We start from the raw sequence: 22,372 nt of genomic DNA, 5'->3' as shown, positions 1-22,372 counted from the left end.
GCACCCTAGCAATTCCATAACTAGGTCTATATACCCAACATAAATGTATGCATATATTCACCTTCACCAAGAGGCATGTAAAAGAACATTTACAGCTGCACTCCCATGGAAAATGTCTTATAAGTTCTTAAGGGCACTGGCATGCGGTTATCAGCTGTTAATTATTTGACTTATTTCTGTGCCACTAGCATTATGGGAAAATACTTCAGTTTTCCTTCCCTTTTTCAGACTTGGCATTAATTCCAATAGATTATCAAATTATTAATTTAACTTTAGATTTCTCCCTATAGAATGATTTTGACTAGCTTGTTCTACAGTGAATGCCTATTTAAATACAGAAGGGTGCATAGATAAGTTATTGCTTTGTAGATTTCTTCCAAATAACTTTTAAAAAAAATCTTGCAGAGAGCCTTTTTAAGTAAAACAGTGGTGTGTGCTGGGAAATTCAGTTGAGAGAATCGTTTAAACACAGTGTATATTAATAGTTACAATATTAGCCAGATGTCATTTGTCAGTCACCACCGCACCATCTTGTCGTTTGCCTTATATCGCTATGTGTGTTTGTGACTGTATGGACATTTTAAATTTTTATGTAGACAAATCTATTAATCTTTTTCCTTGAAGGTTTCTGGCTTCTGTCACATGCTTTAAAAGGCCTTCTCTACCTCCCATATTTCAAAATGATCATATTTATGTTCACTGATGTGGAAATCATCATATAGTTGAGTGAACAAAAGCAAACTGCAATAGCATTATTATATGATTTCATGTATGTAAAATGGCATGTGTTTGTATCTATGTATGAAGGGTATACACTGAAATGTAAACAGTGCTGCTTTCAAATGAGTATGTGTTATATTTATAATAATATTTTAAGTTGTTTTTATTTGGGTTTAAAAGGGGCAAAAACCAACCACCAGGAATTCAGTACATGTCAAGAGAATCGTATTAGTTAATTTCTCATCACATTCCTACCCTTGAATACATAATTCACCTTAAAGTTAGTATAATTTTCAAGGTAATGAAAATGCGTGGATAAAATGCAATAACAAATCTATTCCCTTTTATCAGTATAATTATAGTGATATTTAGACTTGAAATTGAAGGTTAGCCTATCATAGAAAGATTAATTAAATGCTAAAATAGTTACAGTGTCGTTGTGATTACCAGTTGAAGTTCAGTTGATTTTATATACCTCAATACCACTTTTTAAAAGAATCATTCCACTTACCCTTTGTTATTTATTTCCTATTAACTGTCACGGTAAATTATTCTCTATTGTTTGTGATTTGAAACAAATTTTGTAGTTGTATATATCAGCTATATGTCTACTTATGCTAAATGTGACTCAAGTGATAAAAAAATGAATTAGATTTTTTATGTCCATGAGTCTTCTCCTATTAAACAGTTTTTTTCTATAAATTCTTCTAGGATAACTCAAATCTGTTGGTCTCACATCCACTATCAGAGTCCTTCCGAGATCATAATCCAATGTCTGGCTGTGTTTGGAACACAGATAGACTTTTGAGCTAACATCTGTATGTTAATTTAAAAATAAAGGATCTGTTTCTCCCCAAATAACCATTGACTTGCTTTGAAGTTGAGGTAACAAGTGGCCTGTTGTAGCAGCACAGCCTTGCATGTTTGTTTGTGTGCCTGACTCTGCCATGGAATCCATTGTTCTAAATTGCTTTCTTGGAGAATAATTTCTAATTTATTATAAAAATAGTGCAAGGTGATGAAACGTTGGCTAAGTGGCAGAATTCTCACCTGCCATGCCAGAGACCCGGGTTCGTATCCCGGAGCCTGCCCATGTAAAAAAAAAAAAAATAGTGCTGCAGTCATAGAAACAAAGATTTTTTATTCCTGTATCAATGTAAAATAGCCAATAATTCAGTACCAAAATAAAATCAGCAGTCTCCTCTCTCTAATGTTCATTTTATCAGTAATCAAATTATCTTTGAAAGGAGAATTCACATTTTAGTTATAAATTTTGCAATACGTTTTTGTCCATTTAGGCCTTGACGTGAGATCTTTTTTTATGACTTCTTTTACTTTGTGTTAGTGCTCTACGGCTGCAACCATCTTTGCTAATGTTAGAAGAATCTCCTTGTGGGCTTTGAATATGGCCTCTTCTCTCCTGCCTTTGAGTACCTCAAAAGTTGTTTGGTTCTCCTTTAATCCTTTTACTTCTTTTCACCTTGAGAGATTTATATCAGGTTTGCTTCCCCTGTGAAACCTTGCCTGACTCTCCTAGACATAAGTACATGTTTCTGTTCCTACTGACATGCCTGTACCTAACATTTATTGCATTGTATTATAACTACTTGCTTTGCTATCTGTCCGTCTCATTAGACTCTAAGCTTTTCTAGAGGTAGAATTTAATTGCATTTATTATTTATTTAGTAGCTGTAACTGCTTTCTGGTAATGTTCAGTAAATCTTTGGACTGCAATATGAGAATAATAAATTGTTTGGTCACTGGTTAGGGAAAAATGTGTATGTATATCAAACAAAATGGCATCATTTGCATTTCTACAGGATAGACCTTTTTATAGTTTTGGCAAAATTAATTGAAGATAGTTTATTACAAGAGGGATTCCTTTTGAAGTAATGAAAGATCTGTTATGTTTGAATTGTCAGATACATGAGGAGTATAGATACCCTAGCATTAATATTTTGGTTCAGATTCTTTTCATGCGTTGCAGATCATTAATTTAGAACATTTTTACTTCTGAAAAGATAGTCTTGCATAACACAACAGTTGGTTTACATTTGAATCAAAGGTTTATTTTTAAGTGAGTTGATTTAGAAATGTATCTAAGTACAGTTCATTAGAAATAAAAACCTTTGAAATAACTAATCGATTATGGTATTGTTCTAGTTTGCTAGCTGCCGGAATGCAACATACCAGAAACAGAATGGCTTTTAAAAAGAGGAATTAATGAGTTGCTAGTTTACAGTTCTGAGGCTTAGAAAATGTCCCGATTAAAACAAGTCTAAAGAAGTGTCCAATCAAAGACATCCAGGGAAAGATACCTTGGTTCAAGAAGGCCGATGAAGTTCGGGGTTTCTCTCTCTTCCAAGAAGGCACATGGTGAACACAGTGATGGTTTCTCCCTTGGCTAGAAGGGCACATGGTGAGCACAGTGTCATCTGCTAATTTTCTCTCCTGGCTTCCTGTTTCATGAAGCTCCCCAGGAGGCGCTTTCCTTCTTCATCTCCAAAGCTCTGGCTGATGGACTCTCTGCAGCATTCTCTACTTTTTCTGAATCTCCTTCATTCTTCAAAATGTTTCCTCTTTTATGGAACTCCAGAAACTTATCAAGACCCACCCAAATGAGTGGAGACATGTCTTAATCCAGCTTAATAACCACTCTTGATTAAATCACATCTCCAGGGAGATGATCTAATTATTGTTTCACACATACAGTATTAAGTAGGGATTATTCTGCCTTTATGAAATGGGATTTAGATTAAAACATGGCTTTTCTAGGGGACATGCCTACTTTCAAACCAGCACAGGTATAAAATAACTTTTTCTAGGAAGCATGTGTAATTGTGTAATGTAAACGTACAATCTAAGCACTTTTAATATTAAAATAAAAGTTTGCTTCCTGATCTAACATATTAGTTATAGTAGGGCAATAAAGTAGTTTTCTACTCGATTCCCTATTCTTACTTGCTCTAAAACAAGGGCTGTTAACCAGGGGTGTTCTCCTTCATCCCCATCCTCCAACCAAGGGACCTTTGGCAATGTCTGGCGACCTCTCTGATCATCATGGCTGGTGGTGAGATGGTAGCTGAAACTGCTGGGTAGAGCCCACGGGTGCTGCTAGACTTTGTAATGCACAGGACACCCTCAAGACAAAAAATTACCTGGCCCAAAATGTCAGTCATAGTCAGGTTGAGAAACCCTGCTTTTAAAGGGTTTCCAAATTGCTGCTGAAGTCTGCAGGCCTTTACAGTTGTGGTTATTTTGGTTAACTGAACTTTTGCTGCCACAAAGGAACTGACAGAAAAATTAATTTTGAGTTCACCATAACAAGTTTGAAATAAACTATCCTGTGTATGACACACCAGAGAGAATTTCTGGCATCTAATCATGATACTGCAGCCATAAACTCACTGATGACCCCAGGACTGTCTTAAATTTTCTTTGTGTGGCTTATGTGTGACCTTTATGTCAACTTAAAGGCAATTGATGTTTCTATACAACAAGGTGTGTCTTGCGGATCTTGAGGTCTCCTAGAAGCAGCAGCAGCAATAGCAACAACAGCAAATAAGGCTAAAATTCCCAAGAATGTGTTGCTTCCTTTTTCCAGTTTTGATGTCCAGGGCTAGGGTGTGTCTTTAGCATGACTACATCCTGCTGTTTTCCTTGCCATTGTAGAAATAAAAAGAACCTTGAAAGCAGCACGATAACCAAGTGAATTGAATTACTCTTACCCTCACAGCTAAATTTAGCTTACCTGAAGTTTTTGTACAAATAGTACAGTGTTTGCATAGATATTTTAGAATGAGAGATGATATTCATTTTCAGCTTTACTGGGGCACATGTATGACATACTCTGCTGTCTGACTCAAGCTAGAATAGTTGGAACCAGGATGTTTAGAGAAATGCATGTGCACATGTAGTTAGCTATTTTGGTTTGTTTTTCTTGCCTTGGTGTTGATGTTAGAATTAAAGTCATTGCAATCCTTCTCATGCTTTTCAGGTCTCTCCATCACAGCTCCATCAGGTCTTTTCTTCATTTCCAAGGCTATTCTCTAGAGGGTTGTCTTAGTGCTAGACAAAAATAAAGTACTGGTGAAGGTCTGGAGTGCGGACTCTTTCTATTGGTTTCTGTGTCCAGCCTTATGTCAAGGCAATTCTCTTTTTACATTATCTGTATATGTTTGCTCCTTTAGTTTGAATAAATGTTAATTAACTTTTGTGCTTATATTGATATTTTATTCTTACAGCTTCAGCTTCATCCTATAAAAATAGGCCAATTATAAGGTTTTTTCCATATTTGACATTTTAAAAAGGCTTATTAGTTAAGTTTGTGGCATTAACTAATGGGAAGCTACTTTGATAGCATAATTTTCTTCAATACAGACCAGTAACATGAAAATGACAACACTAAGAAGCAGAGAAAGCCTAGTGGCTCCTGCCAGGAGGAGCTTTTCAGTCATTGTTGCCAGGCTTCTCACCCTCCCAACCTGTGTCCAGCCTCTCCCTAATGGTGTTCTAAGATGCCGCACATGGTGTGAGAATTATTTTGCTAGAATCTTCAAGGATTCCCTTTTTTCTTGATTCCTCCCTCTCTGTCTTTGGACATACCTTTCCCCATCCAGATGTACTTCCTTTCATTCTTTCCATCAGTTCATTTCTTTTCTCTCTTTTAAAATAGAATTTAAGATGCTGGTATTCCATCGTACCCCATGTTTTTACTATCCCCTTTTTAAAAAATCATTTCTTTTGCTGTTATTTAGTTTGTCAGGCATGTATGTATGTGTCATTTATGATTAATTTGTGATCTGTGTAGGATTTGCAAATGCCCCTCCCCCTGTTTTTTTCACTGTTTGCCCTTTATGGAGGTATCTATTGCACTGTGGTGTGCCATGCCCATATCCCTTTTCTGAGGGAAATTTCTGTTTTCATGGAATCTTCTGAAGGAAATGCAGCACTCCAAGTTTAGGTCACTATACTTAGTGCCAAGTGACGCTGCTGCTTTGACCATTATTGATTGGACCAACGATGGGTGCCTAAACAAAAGGCACCAATTTATTTTGAGTTGGTATCCTGCATGGCTGAACTTTAAAGTTTTGCCCACTGAATAGGGATGACTAAACCAATCAGATACCTTCTTTTAAGGAAGTCTGAATTGAGACCCATATGGAAGATCAATAGTTAATTATGGTTATTCAGACAAAGAGCTACCCAGAGATACAGTAAGCAAACACTCAGATGGATTAGGGCTTCATAAATATAGGTCTGTAAAGTTTGAAATTGCCTGCAAACTTTTGTGGTCATGCACACTTAACGCTAGGATAGAGTCCACAGATTTCTTTCATCTGGTTTTCAAAGGCATCTGTGAATCAAAAGAGATCAAAATGAGAGAGCAGTGAGATGGTAGGGAAGCAGAAGGAGAGATAGTGAATAGCAGATCAAGATGCAGATTGGGGCCTCCTGCTGCTGGGGGGACACATGGGAACCTCTTGTTAAACTTGCTTTCCAGCTCTTGAATTATGATCTGATATCCATGAGGCCCTTGTCTAGCCTAAGTTTCCTTTTCTTCCTCGTGTAATCTGGTATTCTTCTGAGACCTATCTTACATGGCTAATATTTCTGCCCTTATTTCCTTATGTGACCTCCATATAATGTTATGTTTCCCGTTCTCTAACACTACCAGCCACTTTTTAGGGTCACCTGAGTGAATTTCTGTGTTTTGCAACCCAAAGAGCCATACTAATACACTTGTGTCTCCAGTAGCACGGATGCTTTAGGGGGGCAATAATTGGGCCATCATGGCTCTTGTTTCCCTTTGCCTCAGGGCTCAGTACTGTGATTTGTACATACTTAGGCATGTCTGTATAAATGAATGACTTGTCCATCCAAGGTTGACATGGAGAATAAGGAGAGGAGCTCGTGAAATGTTCTGTATAAGCAGGGTGTGATGAGATCCCATATCATGAATAATTTTGTGATCTTTCCCATATAGTGAAACATTCCATCCTCTATTTCTCAGATGTTGTATTTAGAATCGTGATGGACTTTGCTGAAGAGTGGTTGATTGATCACATTTTTGTCTGGATTTGATGTAGTATATACTGAGAGAAGTGCTTCATAAAAAACAATTGAGGTGCAGTGGTGACTCAATGGAAGAATTCTTGCCTGTCATGCCAGAGACCTGGTTTTGATTCCTGATTCCTGCCCATGAGAAAAAAAGAAAATTGATTTGGGGTGGAAGGGCAGTTCAGTGGTAGACGTCTCACTTGCCATGTGGAAGACCTGGGTTCGATTCCCAGCCCAGTTGTTCGCAAGCAAACAAATGAAAAACCAACCAAACAAAAATTCAACAAATAGTGCTGCAAAACCAGCATACTCACATGAGAAAAGAATGAAATGTTACTCCCACCATACAGCATACCAAAAAAAAACCAATTTATTTAAAAATTGATGTAGGAGATAGTAGAGAATATTTTATTTTTGAAGTTTTATATTGTTGAAACAGACTACTGAGCTTGAGAATTTCCCTTTCTGAGAATTTTGAAAAACAGAATCAATTATACAGAATCTTGGTTGGAATGAAAGAGGTATGTGACCTTCATACCTTAGAGACAAAGAGGACTGGCTGTCTTGGCTCTTTTGGCCTAAGTCTGTGAAAACTAAGACCAAGATAGTGGTGATGAGTTCATAGAGTGTTTTCTAGAATATGTAAAGTTTCTTCTCTAACTTGGAACTACCCAAGTTTAACTTAATTTGAACAGTAACTTGTATGGGGATTTGCTGCTGTATATTGCGTGTTTGGCTAGGCAAAACTTTGAACTTGTTTTCAAAGCAAATGATTGCAAAGGAGAAAAGAGAAGAGAAAGGACATTGTCATAAAAAGTTTGCACTAAAACATCTGTATTTTCCTTTTTTACTAATTCTGCAATAAAGTTTTTATTTTTCCCATTAATAATTTTCTTAGGGGAGGAAACAGTAAGTTGAAACATATAAACTAGGAATATCCAACTTGTTTAAACTGACTGCACTTTAAATTTCAAGATGGGAAAAGTCTAAGTGCTGCCTGGCCCCTTGGTGGATGGGCCAGGAGTCATGAGCAGTTAGAGGGAGTCCTAGAAAAAGAAGGACTTTTTCTATCCATTTTTCTCTTCTCTGATATAGTTTGCTGATTTTTCTTTTATTTTTTAATCTTCTTTACAACAGTTTTGGGCAGGCTAAAGAAAATTTGCCAAAAGACATTTGTGCGATCCTTGTGTGCCAGTGGTGTTATTGTGGAGGCACATGAACTGTAGCTACCTATTTTCCTTAGAAATTTGGAATAAGGTGAGTAGAAGGGAAATTTCTGCCCTCTCTGAATGCAAATCGCCATATTCCTGAATAGCTCCATGTAGTGTCCTGGCTCCCAGCTGACAACTTGCTTGCAAGGAAAACATCATGAGAGTGATAAAGCTTTTTCAAATTTCTTGATTTAGAGTCCGAGAAAGAAAAATCTAGAGAGATGCTAAGAATTTTTCTTGCTTTAAGTCACATTAAACCTAATTCTCATTCCCAGAGGCATTATTGAATTCTTTCTTGGGGTCAGCCTAGTAGGATTGGTAAGTCTTGCATAAGAATCTGACAAACTTGTTTTCTGACCATGGTCTAAGTGTAGGCTTTTGTGAAGTCCAGCTCTGCTTTGGAAACCTTGTACTTTCTAAACATGTCCAAAGCCCTCAATTATTATCAATTTGGAATAATAAGCCAGAGAGTTCAGTTCCATATTATTGTATTACAATTAATTTTCAAATAATAGACTTTCTTTTTATTAAACTATTTAGAAATAATTTCATACTTTCAGAAAAGTTACAGGAACAAAAATGGCACAAAAATATCTATTATTTTAATTATTCATCATTTATTTGTAACATTTTATCCTGTTTGCTTTATCTGTTGTTCTTGTTTGCTGTGTGTGTGTATATATTTCTTTAAACCATTTGATAGCACATATATCATAGTCCCTTACTCCAAAATGCTTTAAGGAGTATTTCCCAAGAGTAGGGATGTTGTCTTAGAAAATCCCATTACAGTTATCAATTTCAATAAATTTAACATCAATACAATACTTTTGTGTAATCTCTTGTCTGTATTCTAGTTTTGTCAACTGACCATGATACTCTTTACCAAATGGTAGACTTTCTTTGAAAAAATTTTTTTTCACTTACAGTTACACATTTGATGGGGAGATTTTGATTTTGGAAGCAAGAGGGTATTGAAGTTTCAGTTCTACTAGTCCTTTTTAATAGGCCAGAAGAACTGTGTTCTTAGGAAAAACATATTGGGCATTTACCCGCAAATAGCTGAAGAACTTTGAATAGGATTTTTAAGTTATGTTTTAGAAAGCCAAATAATCAGAATAAGTTTATTAAGCAAAATAATAGATATTTGAAGAAAGTAATCAAAATTCATCTGTAATAAACTTTGTTTTATCCAAATATCGATGATATATTTATAACATTCTTCCCCCCACCCCTACTCCAAATATCTAGAACTGTTCTTACAGCTAATTGGACATCATTCATTCAGCTTTTAATAAACGTTCCTCAAATTAACTACAGGAGAGTCTTTCCAGTCTTTATCTTACTTGGCATTTCACTGTTGACCAGTAACCTCTGGAAACATTATTTTTCCTTAGCTTCCTTAACTACATACACTCCTGGTTTCCCTCCAGTTTCTGTAGCTGTCCTTTGTCATCTGGATCAGCTCTTTCTCTGCTTGCTGCTTAAATGTTATGAGTCCAGGTTCTTTTCCCACCTCATCCCATAGCTTTTTCTTCTTATCACTGTGTCCCAGGCCTCTTTTGGGGGGCCACAAACTTAAAATTATTTTCATAATAATACTAAAATGTTATTTGCTTTTTTCACTGTTGACATTTGCACTGATTGTACAAAAGCAGTACAAAAGCAATTGTGGGAAAAACTTATGGTGTCTTAGCATAAGTCAAGGCACAAAAATATAGTCATAGTCATTATTTTTTTCACTGCCCTACACACAATAAAAATAATGCTTGTTTCATTTAAGAATATATTGATGAAACAATAAAAATTATTAATTTTATTAAATTATAAGTTTGTCTCATTTAATATTCCTTTTCATGAAGTGGGAAGTATGCATAAAGCACTTCTTATGTACCACAGTACAAATGTTGTCTCAGGAAAAGCACTTGTATAATTGAGTGATAACCTCATCTAGCTGCTTTTTTCATTGAATGCTTTTTTTTTTACTTGAAAGAACAATTGACAGACTTAGTTATTCAAACTTGGCTGTTTGACAGATATTTTCTCAAAATGAATGAAGGAGCTTGTTACTTCAGAGTAGAAAACTGACAGTATTTGATACAAATGATAAAATTTGATATATCAAGTTAAAATTAGAGTATTGAAAAACATATCCGGCACTATGGACTTGACAGCGTCCCAGTATGTAAAGGCTCTTGGGAAGAGATCAGTGTTGATATTATCAAGTGTATTATATTTATATTTTGCAATAAAGCATGTCAACATTTGGAAGATCTGCCTAAGTCAGTGAGTCGATATTTTCCAAATGACTGATGTTACAAAATCATAAATGGGTAAACGATGAATTTAAAGTGCAAGATACACCTAAGGTTTTTAATGTAACAGAATAGAAAAATCCATAGATATGGTTTCAGATTGTGAATAACTTTTAAGAAACTGGAGTTTTGGTATAGTATCAAAGAAGTATATCAACAGTTATATGAAAAGTCTATTAAAATACTCCTCCCTTTTCCAGAAAAAAACTTTGTGAGATCAAATTTCCTTCATATACTTCAACCAAGCTGCCTGAAGGAGCAGATGGGAGAATCCACCTGTCTTCTGTTAAGCTAGATACAAAAATATATTTCTCAATTTACTGATAGAAGAGTTGTTTCAATGTGATTCTTTAATGGACAATCTGGGTAAATTTTTTAAATATGCTTTTTTATTTGTAATAATTTTGGATTTATGGAAAGGTTGAAAAGATAGTAGAGAGAGTTCCCGTATGCCCCTTACTCAATTTCAGTCTCCTTAAGGCTGTCTCACATTGCTGTGGTATATGTGTCAATCTGAGAAGTCAACATTGGTATATTACTATTAATTAAATTCCATACTTTATTTGGGTTTCACAGTTTTTCCGTTTCCTATCTTTTTCTGTTCCTGAATCTAATCCAGGGAACCATGATATATTTAGTTGTTTTATCTCCCCGGTCTCTTTCAGTCTGTGACAGTTTTCTCAGACTTCCCTTGTGATTTGTGACAGTGACAGTCTTGAGGAGTACTGGCCAGAAGATGTCCTGTAGAATGCCCCCTAATCTGGGGTTGTTTGATGTTTTTCTCATGATTAGACTGAGGCTCTGAATTTTTTAAAAGAATGCCATGGAGGTGACATGCCCTTCTCATCTCTTCGTCACTGGGAATGTTAATTTTTATGTTTAAGTTAGTGTTTACTAGATTTCTCTGTTGTCAAATTACTATTTGTTCCTTTCCCATCCTCTATTCTTTGGAAACAAGTCATTTAATATAGCCCAACCTCAAGGTGGTGAAGTTGAATATATCTACATATATTAAAAAGAATTGTATATAAGAACAGTTTGTCTCTTCTCCACATTTTTTTGCTCATTTATATCAGCATGGATTTGTGAGTATTGTGTACTTTGAGTTATAATTCAGTACTATGTTACTTACTTTATTGCTCAAATTGTTTTAGCTTTGGCCATTGGAAGCTCTTCATGTTGACACCTGTGCCATTTTGATATACCTCTATTCTTTTGTTTTCTGAGCACTTCTTTACTTTCTGGTTATAGGATGCTCCAGACTTATCTTGTATTTTCCCTGCCCTAGCCCTTGAATCAATAATTTCTTTAAGGAGCTCTGGTTCCTTTTATTGGAAAATGTTATTTAGAAACCAAGATTTGATTGCTGGGTTTACTCATTGCTGTGTCATGTCATTGTGTCTAGGCCCTCTCAGTGAGTAGAGCTAGATATATGTGCATATAAACTAATCCACGCATATACACATATCTGTAATTGTTTCTGGATTTGTCCATCACTCTAGATATTAAGCTAAAATTGAATTCATGTCAGTGTCTTCATCTCTAATCCAGTACTAGAGAGTTCTTTCTTATTTGTAACATCCTTCTCCAATAGTGAGAACCTTGGCTCCTACTATCATGTTTACTTAATTGTAAAAATGTAAAGCATTTTCAGAGTTATTAACCTCTATCCCCTTTAACAATTTACCAACTACAATACAGGGTTTATTTATGTAACTTCCTTTAGTCTTTGATCTTATAGTTTCAAGCCAAAACACAGTTTATCAAGGTTTATTCCCCCACCCGTTCAGTATAGTTTTGTCATACATTTGTTACTACAATTAGATTTATTTGTTATAGTTTGCATGCGCCCTTGGATCCCTGATATCCTATTGATGGTTTCTTTTTCCAGTTTGCACGCATTAAAGTTCACTCTTTATAAAGTACAGTTCTTTGAGTTTGGACAAATTCATAGAGTTATGTATTTACCACCTCAGTACCATACAAATAGTTGCTTCACCCCCAAAATTTCCCTGTGCTTCTCCTTTGTGGGCATAAACTCCCCTCTTTCCAACCCCTAACAACCACTAACCTAGTGTCTTCCCCTATGGGTTGTTTTTGTTTGTTTGTTTTTATGGTACATGGTCCAGGAAGTGAACCTGGGTCTCCCACATGGAAGGTGAACATTCTACTGTTGAACCACCCCTGCACTCTCCACTGTGGTTTTGACTTATGCCAGAATAGCATATGAATGGAATCATATGTAGTCTTTGGTTGTGAGTTTTTTGACTTAGTAAGATTCATCCATGCTATTGCAAACAAACAAGCTGTTTTTTTTTTTTATTGCTCAAGAGTATTTCACTGTTGGAATGAATCTCTTCCATCTACTCCTCTTGTTGAACAGCATCTTGGTTACTTTCAGTTTTTGGTGGTGATGAATAAGCTGCTATAATATTCACATACAGGTATTTGTGTGAGCATAAGTTCTGCAAGTCACTTGGGTAAATATTTGGGAGTATGATTACTGGGTTATATTGTAAGGCTGTTTAACTCTATTAGAAACTCCCAAGCTGTCTTCCAAAGTGGCTGTACTAACATAACAGCATTCCCACAACAATGAATGAGTTCTGATTGCCATGCATCCTCACCAGCACTGGTTATTGTCAGATTTTTAAAATTTTAACCATTATAACAGGTGTGTAGTAGTATCTCAGTGCTTTTAATTTGCCTCTCTCTATTTACAAATGATGCTGAGCATCTTTTCTTATGTTAATTTAGCATCCATGTATCTTTGGTGAATTGTCTGTTCACGTCCTTTGCCCATTTTTTTGTGGGAGTGGGTTGTTTGTTTCCTTATTGTTGAGTTTTAAGAGTTCTTTAGATATTCTGGATATAAGTCGTTTATCAGTTATGTGATTTGCAATTATTTTCTCCAAGTCTGTGTCTTTTCATTTTCTTACCAGTATCATTTATAGAGCAGTAGTCTTAAATTTTAATCAAATCTGTTTTTTCTTTCCTATATCATGTTTTTGGTGTTGTATCACAAAAACTTACCACCACACCCAAGATTATGCAGATATTCTTCTATGTTTTCTGCTAGAAGTTTTATATTTTACGTTTAGGTCTATGATTATTTTGAGTTCGTATTTAGAGGTAAGATGTGAGTTATGTTTCAGGATTCCTCTTTTATTTTTGCATGTAAATGTCCAGTGGTTCCAGCATCATTTGTTGAAAGGCTCTCCTTTCTCCATTTAGAGTACTTTCTTGGCTATTTGTATTACAGGATTAATAACAATAACTGCACCTGGCATTTGCTGAGTATTTACTATATGCCAGGTGCTCTCTAAGCATTTTAAATGTATTAGCTCATGTAATTCTCATAACAGTCCTAGACATGGATGCTATTATTTTCACCATTGTGTAAATGAGAAACTTGGGGCACAGAGGGGTTAAAATAACTTGTTCAAGGCCACACAACTAGCTCTTGTTGGAGTTGGAATTTGAATTCTGGTAATCTGAGCCTAAAGCCCGTGTCTGTGCTGTGATGTTTTCCTTGTAGAGAATTTCCAATGTAAAGACTTTTATGTAGATTTTTAAAGCACTCATACGTTCTCTTGATCATTTAAAATCTGTATTTCATCTCTTCTCTTCTATAACATGCATTTTTTTCATTTTCACATTTTAAAATCTGATCTGTGTCTTATAATTGATGATAAACATAGATACCATTATGTATGTTTGTGCAAAACTTGGTTATTATGTTTGAGAGCATGCTTGGACAACTGAAATCTCTTAACACTGTGGCCACTGGTTTCTGTGTGTGTGTGTGTGTGTGTTTCATGTCCACTTGGAAGAGAAAATGATATTCTGGATTACCATTTTTAGGGAGGAGGGAGCTACTGATTTTACTGAATATTGTGGACATGGGTGAAGAGCAGATATCTTTAATTTTCACAAATAAAATGTATAAATGCTTCTGAAAAGACATCTGAAGTCTCCCTCACTGCTTGAGGTTGTAGGAGTTGTGTCACTCTGGAATCATGAGAACTATAAAAGTCGATTGAATTTGTGTAGTTGCAGGATTACCTTCCTTGAGATGATTATTCTCTTGTCTCTTGTTCCTTCTATTTGCCTCCCCGTGATCTATTGTTTTCTTTTAAAAAAAAAATTCCTCTTGTGGTGAAGAATAAATAAAAGGGACTGTTTGAGGATAAAAATTGTCTGCAATCCTCCTTCTCATCAGGGTTAATTACTGTTCACATTTTTTTGTTTTTCCTTAGGTTTTGTAAATTTACATGGATGTATGTTTTCTCACAGTTGTTATTGGATGCTATATGCAGTTTACTTTTTTACCTTTTTCCACATGTATTTATTTTCCTTGAATGTTTTGCATACCTGTGATTTTTAAATATGTATTTTTCTTTATTAGAAAATTGGGGGCTTACAGAATAGTAATGCATAAAATGTAGAATTCCCATACACTGCCTCACCACCAACACCTTGTGTTGGTATGGGACATCTGTTAAGACTAATAGCAAATTTTTAAAATTGTGGTGTTAACTAAAGTCTATGGTTTAACTTAAGGTTCGTTGTGTAGTATAGATCTATGAACTTTTAAGAATTTTATTCTGTTACCATATATACAATCTAATATTCCCCTATTTAATCGTATCAAATATATATATTTTGGTAATGTTAATTGCATTCACAGTATTATGCTACTGTCACCACTATCCATTGCCAAAACATTTCTACTCTTCCAAAGAGAAACCCTGTACATCTTAAGCCTTCACTTCCCATTCCCTATCCCCATTCCATCCCCTTGGTAACCTATACTCTAGCTCCTGACTCTCTGAGTTTGGATACCTTTGATTTTAAATGACTGTAAATGATCTATTATAAAAATGTGTCATAATTTAATGAGTCAATTACTAGACTCAATAAATTTAAGTTTTTACACGTCTTTGTTATAAATAACATCATGGCAAGCATTTTTCTGTATATCTGTATCTTTTTGAGCCATCAGAGACATAGTTCTTTTGCACATTCATGCTATGTGTAAAGAATCCACCCTAAATGAGTAAATGGGAACTTTTCTTCCAAGGAAAGTAGAGAAAAATCTAATAATAGAACTATTTTTTACTGGGAAACATACACAGCAATATAACAAAGGGTAGTTTCTGTTTTGGAAAGAAAAAGCTTTTTGTTTTTCAATTTTAATTTTATGTTTATATTAAATTATTTCTCATAAAAATTCATTTGACTTGTCTGCCTTCAGTTCTTTTTGTAAAGTGATAAAATGTAAGTCTGTCTCTCTATTCTGACTAAGTTTTGAATTTATTTAGGTACTGATAACATTTTATACTACCTTTTAGGAGCCAGTAGTGCTGATCTCTTGTGGCTGTTTTTATTTCAAGTTGAAATACTGAAAGCTTACTTTTGTAAGCTTCTGTTTTTCTGTACTTTTGTTTTTCTGTACTTCCCAAGCTTAGTTTGCAGGTTCTCGAGAGGATTGTAAGGAAAATTGAATAACTGAATGATGTCAGCTCCTTTGTAATAAAGGAAATAAAAGTTCTACTCTTTTTTAAATTTATTTCTCTTAAGAGGGCAGTTTGACAGGAAAAAATGAAGAATACCCTAAATGATAGAAAAGTGGATCATTGTCTTTTCTTTTTTTCTTATTTGGCTTTATTTCCTCTTGGCAGCCTTCAGTGCTAGTGGCTCTGTCCTGTCTTTATTCCATTTTTTTCTTTCAACTCCTAGTTAGGGTCACCTAATCCCCCTTGCAGATGTTGCTTTTCAGCTCTAGCCCTCAGCTCCTGGAACGTAAGAACCCTTGGTAGAGGAGATCAGCGTTGTGCCCTGGTTTAATAGCTGGGGCTCTGACTTGCTTCTCCCTGCCCAGTCCCTTGAACCTTTCTTCATACATTCAGTTTATTCATTGATGCCCTTCTGAGTCTGAATGCTTATGGATGGTAAATTCCACATTAGTTCATCTGCATGTCTATTTTCATCATTTTTTTTTAAATAACAAATTTTGCTTGTCATTGAAATAATTTAAAATTAAATTTTAAGTGAATTGATCAAAGATGTTTTTAAAATAGTTATCCCCATTAAAATGAATTTGAATGCCTTGGACAAACCCAAAGGTGAGCCATTAAAAATCTCTATTCGGGGCGGGCCACGGTGGCTCAGCAGGTAAGAATGCTCGCCTGCCATGCCAGAGGACCCGGGTTCGATTCCTGATGCCTGCCTATGTTGAAAAAAAAAAAATCTCTATTCAATTACTTATGGATAGAATCATTTAAAAAGAGTGTGGTAAAAATATCTATAAAAATCTGGACTGATTGTGCACTTTCTTAAGTATCTGAGTTCTCACTGCACTTTAAAAGAACCAGTAACTGAAAGTCACAGTGATGTGTCCTCAAGGAAAAGTACTGATCCTTAATTAAGAATTAGCTAATACGCAGTTGTAAGCTTTAACTTCAGTGTTTAAGGTATATAAATATGAATTTTCGTCCATATACACTGTTATGGGAATTTTCAGTTAACTTTGTGACTGCTAGTCCTGTTCATTTCTAATAAGCTGGCTTTTACTATAATTTATTCTGTAATATTTATAGTTGTAGATCCTCAAGCAAGTTGTGGTTAAGTAGGCCTGTTAACAAGTAAGTATTACCATGTAGTTTACAAGCCTTCAATCTTTGCATGTTAGTAGCATTTGAGAGTAGTTGAAAATGGCTTCGTGCTTGAGTTCCCTAGTTGCCACTTAGTGTTAAATCACAGGCCATATTAATTTGCCTTGCTCTTTCAGTTCTCTTAGAACCTGGAATCTCCCTGCTGAACCCAACCCATGTTGAGTGTTCTTGTTACTTGCAATTAGAACCCATTGTTGCCTGGATTGTTCTCGGTTACTTTCTGGAACCTTCTCCAAATGACTTATCTGGGTTGATCTGTATGGTTTCCTTGTTTGCCCGTGCATAGTGTGGACTGTTTCATGTATCAATCACTGGTTCTGACAACAGCTTTTAAAATATCACTATTGTACATGTTAATTTCGGAAACATTATGGAATATTTTATCTGCTTCCCCACATCCTTAAATTCATGATAATAGGAAAGGTGTTTTGTTTTTTTTAAACTTCTCATTGAGGTACAATATACATATAGAAAAGTGCACAAATCATAAGTTAGAGTCCCATGAATATCACAATATAAACACATCCATTTGTCCCCAAGGGTCTACCAGAAATGGGAATTTCTCTCTCTTGCAGTCATGTTCCTTTAATAGCAGGGGTTGGCAGACTTTTTCTGTAAAGGGTCAGATAGTAAATATTTTAGGTTTTGCAAGAACTGCAGTCTGCCCTTGTAACAAAAGCAGCCATAGACAGAACATAAACAGATGAGCATGGCTGTGTTCCACTTTAATTAGGGACACTAAAATTTGAATTTCACATACTTCTCACATGTCACAAAATATTCTTTTGATTTATTTTCAACCATTAAAAACTGTAAAAACCTTTCTTAGATTGTAGGCTATGTAAAAAGCAAGCAGCAGACACATTTTCGCCTATAATTTTAGCAGCCCCTACTTTATACTATGCTGTTAACATACTTTTAGCCTAATCTCATGATAATCCAACCTATGCATGTCTAAATTAGTCTCATTAGCATCATGTTCATCATCTAGTATATTATGACTATTCTCTTCATAAAACCTACCTGCAAGGACAGTTTGTTATGTGAAAGTCGATGATAAAATTGCCCTGATAATATTGTCACTAGGACACATATTACTGACTTGGGATACAAACTTTAAAATGGATTCTTACTTTAAATTTATACCATGTGAGGTAATAAGTCATGAGTTATTCCATAGTAGATAAACTAAACATAATGGTGTTTGTTTGATGACCTTTCTGTACTTCCCCTTTCCTTTTTTTTCTCTCTTCTATTTTAAAATATGAAACGCTTCATGAATTTGTGTGTCATCCTTGCGCAGGGGCCATGCTAATCTTCTCTGTATTGTTCCAGTTTTAGTATATGTGCTGCCGAAGTGAGCACCCCCTTTCCTTTTTTATTTAACTTCCCAAATACTTAAGTTTAGAATTATTCTAAAAGAATTTTTATGCAGTGTATCATTCATGAAATAACTTTTGTGAGTGCTTTAAGGTGTTATAAAGCTTCGTTTATTGTTATTTACATTATGTTATCATGGAAAAAAGCAAATTGTTGATTCCACCAGCATTTCCTGAGTTCTGCTCTACAGAAGGCATTGCAGTAAATGTCACTGTGCTAGTGCAAAGGAAGGAACATCAGCCCTATCTTCAAGGAGCATTGGTGGGAGGAGGGGAGGTGTAATAAACGTTTATAAAACTATCCTGCAAGATAGAATGTGGTAAGTTCTGAAATAGAGGAACAAAACGCATTTGGAGCACAGAGGTGTGCTGGGGGTAGGTGTAGAGAAGTATGTATTTTCTTAATATGTTTTTTTTTTTAATCACCTACAGAAAAGTTGAAAGAATAGTATAGTGAGCATTCACATATCTTTACCTGGGGTCATCAGTTATTAATATCTTGCCATGTTTGCTTCATCTCTTTATATTTATACATGCTTAAGTGTGAGTATATGTTTTTGTGTGTGTATATGTGTATATTTGTTTTTCTGCCTAGCCATTTGAAAGTAAGTTTCAGACATCATGACAATTCACCCCAGTTTCAGCTTAACTGCAATATCATTACCCTCTTAAGAAATGTAATATTCCTTATGATAATACAATCCAATATAAAGTCCATATTCACATTTTTCCGTTACCTCCATATGTCCTTTTATTTTTTTTGCCTCAGTCCTAGATCTTATCAAGGATCATATATTGCACTTCATTTTGTTTCTTAAGTATCATTCTAGAACCATAATTCTCCTTTTTTCCCCTTTTTTTTTACAATATTGACATTTTTTAAAGAGTTTGGAGTCCCATAATTTAATAGAATGTGTGCTGTATATACCACATTACTTAGATGCTGCATCCCCAGAAATTGATAGACATCCACTAACTCAACAGTTTCCAAATATATTCAGTACTTCAAACTTTTAAACTCAAAACCAGAATCACCTCTATGACTAATACCATAAGTTCAGGCTCTGCATAATAGTAAATTGTCAAAATTATACTTTCTCACATCTGGATGTTACAGATTTCAGCTTCAGTTTTATTTATACTATTTCCAGAGAGTTCTGATGTGGTAAATTGATAACATAGCTACTATATTTTGATTTCTCCAAATTGTTTTTGGATGGAAAGGTGATCATTGGCTCCTGAAATTTCAGGGAAATGCATAATAATGTTAAAAATTCTTGAATCACAAAAATCATTTTTTTAATTAGTGAAGTTGTAGGTTTATAGAAAAATTATACAGAAAATATAGAATTTTCATATTCTACCCCCTTCCCTCCATTATCAGTACCTTGCATTAGTGTGGTACATTTGTTGTAATTGACAGAAGAATATTATTCTAATTGTACTATTAGCTATAGTCTATGCTTTGTGATAGGGTTCCCTTTTGTGTAGTACAGTCCTATGTTGTTTTTGTTTTTAATTTTTATGATAACATATGTACCCCAAATTGCTCCTTTTATCTACATTCAGATATATAATCCAGTGATATTATGTTCACAATATTGTGCTACCATCATCACCATCTGTTACAAAACTTTTTATCACCCCAATAGAAATTTGTAACAATTAAGCTATTTTAAATCCGATCCCTACTCCTCCTCATCCCCTGGTAACAAATTCTAGGTTCAGTTGAAGGATTTCTTTATGTATTCTGGATGTTAAACCTTTTCTGGATATGTGGTTTCCATATATTTTCTCCCAGTATGTAGGATGTCATTTTACTTTCATGATAAAGTCCTTTGATGCACAAAAGTTTTTAATTTTGCTGAAGTCTCATTTATCTATTTTTCCTTCTGTTGTTGTGCTTTGGATGTAAAGTTTAAGAAACTATTGCCTGACACAAGGTCCTAAAGATTCTTCCTTGTGTTTTTTTCCATGAGCTTCATAGTTTTAGTTTCTATATTTAGTTCCTTTGGTCCATTTTAATTTAAATTTTTATATGGTGTGAGGTAGGAGACTACCTTCGTTCTTTTACACATGGGTATCCTGTTTTCCCAGCACTATTTGAAGAGACTATTCTTTCCCCATTGAGTCAACTTGGAGCCCTTGTAGAAAAAATCAGTTGGCCATAACATGGGGGTTTCTTTCTTAGTTCTTAATTCAATTCCATTGGTCTATATGTTTGTCCTTGTACCAATACCCATGCTCTTTTGATTACTGTAGCTTTGTAATGAGTTTTAAAATCGGGAGTGTGAGTACTCCAACTTTGTTCTTCTTTTTTAATATGGTTGTAGCTGTTCAGCACCCCTTACCCTTCCATATATATTTGATGATTGACTTTTCAGTTTCTGCAGAGAAGACTTTTGGAATTTCCATTGGAATTGCATTGATTTGTAAATTGCTCTGGGCAGAATTGACTTCTTTTTTTTTTGTTCTTTACCTATGGTCAATTTATTTTTTTTTAATTTCTTGACAAAACATAACAACATACAAACATGAGCATTCTTAACAAATGAACATTCCATTCTTGGTATATAATCAGAGACTCACAATACCCTCACACAGTAGCTCAGTTACTGTTAATAACGAAAGCTAAGATTTACTGACTACTTACTAAGAGCCAGACACAGGCAATCACTTGACTGAATATTTGTGAAAACCCTATGGGGTATCTTACAGTTGTGAAGTCACAGCCTCAGCCCCTGCTGTTCCCACTGTCTCCACACACTGAGGGACCCCTGTGTTTGTGGATCGACTCTGTCCCCCACAAAGACATGTACAAGTCCTGATTCCAGGTCCTGTGAACGTTAGCTTGGCATTTATGTTTTCTAAACACCGTGACCACTCTCTGTCACCCTGGAAAAGTCCTCTCTCTCCTCTCACAGCTCACCCCCTCCATATCCTATTGATTCTCCGAAACATCTTTTCCCTCTACTTCCCCTCTTCTCATCATTTCTCCCAGGAACCATTACAATGACTTCTTTTTTTTTTTTTTTTATTAAAAAAAATTAACTAATACAACATTTAGAAATCATTCCATTCTACATATGCAATCAGTGATTCTTAATATCATCACATAGATGTATGATCATCATTTCTTGGTGCATTTTCATCGATTTAGAAAAAGAAATAGCAAGACAACAGAAAAAGAAATAAAATGATAATATAGAGAAAAAATAAAAATAAAAAATACAAAAAATATATAAAAAAACAAAAAACAAAAACAAACAAAAAAACTATAGCTCAGATGCAGCTTCATTCAGTGTTTTAACATAATTACATTACAATTAGGTAGTATTGTGCTGTCCATTTTTTTTTTATAGCTCAGATGCAGCTTCATTCAGTGTTTTAACATAATTACATTACAATTAGGTATTATTGTGCTGTCCATTTTTGAGTTTTTGTATATAGTCCTGTTGCACAGTCTGTATCCCTTCAGCTCCAATTACCCATTATCTTACCCTGTTTCTAATTCCTGCTGGTCTCTGTTACCAATGACATATTCCAAGTTTATTCTCGAATGTCGGTTCACATCAGTGGGACCATACAGTATTTGTCTTTTAGTTTTTGGCTAGACTCATTCAGCATAATGTTCTCTAGGTCCATCCATGTTATTACATGCTTCATAAGTTTATTCTGTCTTAAAGCTGCATAATATTGCATTGTATGTATGTACCACAGTTTGTTTAGCCACTCGTCTGTTGATGGACATTTTGGCTGTTTCCGTCTCTTTGCAATTGTAAATAATGCTGCTATAAACATTGGTGTGCAAATGTCCGTTTGTGTCTTTGCCCTTAAGTCTTTTGAGTAGATACCTAGCAATGGTATTGCTGGGTTGTATGGCAATTCTATATTCAGTTTTTTGAGGAACCGCCAAACCGCCTTCCACAGTGGTTGCACCATTTGACATTCCCACCAACAGTGGATAAGTGTGCCTCTTTCTCCACATCCTCTCCAGCACTTGTCATTTTCTG

The 22,372-nt window shown here is 35.1% G+C and overlaps 1 protein-coding gene and 1 non-coding gene across 26 annotated transcripts in view; one reads left to right on the top strand and one right to left on the bottom strand.

Annotated features, from left to right (window-relative positions):
- The window catches only part of ATE1 (arginyltransferase 1), a 248,009-nt gene that overhangs the window by 135,049 nt on the left and 90,588 nt on the right, over positions 1–22,372 (top strand). The window lies entirely within an intron of this gene.
- LOC143654717 (U6 spliceosomal RNA) lies at positions 18,239–18,345 on the bottom strand. Its single transcript, XR_013161909.1, has one exon. It is a non-coding gene; the product is annotated as a U6 spliceosomal RNA (small nuclear RNA).

This window comes from Tamandua tetradactyla, chromosome 13, assembly GCF_023851605.1.
Source record: "Tamandua tetradactyla isolate mTamTet1 chromosome 13, mTamTet1.pri, whole genome shotgun sequence".
Taxonomy (NCBI): Eukaryota; Metazoa; Chordata; class Mammalia; order Pilosa; family Myrmecophagidae; genus Tamandua; species Tamandua tetradactyla.
Note: the sequence above shows the minus strand (reverse complement) of the source record. Positions and strands in the feature narration are given on the sequence as shown.